The 2,250-nt window shown below is 47.1% G+C and overlaps 1 pseudogene; it reads left to right on the top strand.

The window, feature by feature from the left end:
- Positions 1-263: 263 nt before the first annotated feature.
- LOC138048457 (uncharacterized) lies at positions 264-2,019 on the top strand (annotated as a pseudogene).
- Positions 2,020-2,250: the final 231 nt, after the last annotated feature.

The raw sequence follows: 2,250 nt of genomic DNA, 5'->3' as shown, positions 1-2,250 counted from the left end.
TGATATTGTCATTGACAGTGCCCGCATACGGAATTTACCGGAAGATGGTGAGTTGCCAAATCTGAGAACGGTTGACTTTTCTGAAACAGAACACATGGATGACCAAGGCCCAGCTCCACAGCAATTAGTTACTGGTGAAACAGATGCCAGTGATGACTCAACAGTGTCTGGAGTGATTCTTGCTGAGCCAGGGGTGAATGTGCAAGCTGAAGTAGAAGCAGCCTTACATGGGTTGTGTCTGAACCGTTGAGACAGACCAAGCACAACAAGGAGCGGAACGACCAGTGATCCCATGGCCCACCACTGACACAACTCCAGCATCTGAGTTCACCACCCCCTATTTTTTCACAATGGTGTTTCCTTGCTTGTTTCCCTATGGAAAGGGTGATTACCACATCAACCGTCCAATTTCATGTCCTGCACTCCATGAGTGGGCAGAGCACTTGCTGTGGTACCAGGATGGTAGATTTGCTCGGCATAAAGTGTGGAAGTTTATTGTTCACAACATGATCTTGAGAAAGCGTGCCCTGGAGCAGAGCCGGTACTTTGTTGATCAGCAACTAGGTGACCCACACATAACTGTAGCAGACCTACAAGAGCGACTAGCAAGGGGTGATACTTCATTCACAAACAAGCTTTTGTATTTCGGTGCAAACTTGCGTGGCACAGCTCAGTACTGGCATCAAAGGCGCAGAGAGCTTCGTGCCTTTGTTGAGTTCATGGTCAATGAAAAGCATGGATTGCCTTCCTTTTTTATGACTGGAAGCTGTGCGGAGTTTTATTTTCCTCCACTGAAAAGGCTATTGGAAGAGTACATTTTACAGAGCACGGGGGAAGAAGTTAACCTTGCTGAAAATAGCAATGCCAGGTTCAAAGCTATTCAAGAGAACACCCATGTAGTGGTGAGCTACTTTGACCTACGCACCCAGTCATACCATGAAAAGGTACTGAAGGCAGTGTTTGGCGTCTCTGATTATTGGTATCGCTATGAATTTGCTAAGTCCCGGGGTCAAATTCATTGGCATCAACTCAGCTGGAGAGAGGACAGACAGCCACACCAGCTGTTGCACGAAGCTCGTGAGGATGGATGTGATGAGAATGAGTATGCAGCTAGACTTAGCCATTGGGCAGAGGAAAACTTTGCAATGACAGCATTACACCCAGCTGGCAGTGACAGAGAAGGACAATCAAGAAAAGACCTCTGGCCACCACCTGAGGGTTCGGCTGACCCGATATTAGGTGATAGGGATCCCCTGGTGAAGATGCTCATGGAAATAGCTGCAACACAAGATGGAATGCTGGAAGATCATTTGCTCTTAGTCAACCGAGTTGCTCTGCACAGTTGTTCTGATTATTGCTTGAGGACTCCTCGTCACCCTGAGCCAGGATTGCAACGAACGAGTATGTCGTATGGAATTTGGAAGCGAGTTTCGACCAGGGAAGAAACTGCAGAGTGGCCCAGAAATTGTGAAAGATCATAACGGAGCTCCTCGCCTTGAGATGCCACGTGACCATCCACGTCTGGTTCAGCATTCTCGCTACCAATTACAGTCTTGGAGAGCAAATGGCGATGTAAGCTTGATTCTTTCAAATTCACCCCCTGAGAATCCCAGCACTGATGACATGATAGCCATAATTGATTATGTGTGTGGCTATGCTTGTAAGGATAGTGAACCTACTGGTGCAACTGCTGATCTCTTTAAGGACATGGTAAATGCTGTTGACACACACGATGCAGACGAAGTGTCCGGGAAGTCAATGTGCGCTAAAATGCTGATGAAGACTGTGGGTAGACGAGATATCAGCGGACCTGAGGCCTCATTTGAGTTGAGTGGAAAAGCACTTTGGAGATGTAGCCGTTCATTCACATACTTGTCAATGTCAGGGTCAAGACGACTTGAACGGGATGGTGAGACTGCAACTTGCAGCACCCCTTGGATAAATACCTTGCACGACCACGGCAAGAGCAGTGCTCGTGGTATCATTTTGCTTCCAAAAATGGTAAGGTTCCTGTTGTAAGTGGTGGTGCTACCCATGCAACCTGGCCATTGAATGAAGACTACTGTAGAACAATGCTTCTGTTGCACTGGCCAAACTGGTTTGACATCCAAGAAGTAAAAGGAGATGCTGAATCATGGATTGATCGCTTTACAGATTTTATCTGTACAGCTGAGTGCCCAACATTCGTTAAGGCACAGGTTTCTAAGGCACGGCGTTATGCAGAACATCCACAAGAACCAGTGTTTGAAG

Source organism: Montipora capricornis, chromosome 5, assembly GCF_036669925.1.
Source record: "Montipora capricornis isolate CH-2021 chromosome 5, ASM3666992v2, whole genome shotgun sequence".
Lineage (NCBI taxonomy): Eukaryota > Metazoa > Cnidaria > Anthozoa > Scleractinia > Acroporidae > Montipora > Montipora capricornis.
This window is presented reverse-complemented; position numbering and strand designations above follow the sequence as displayed.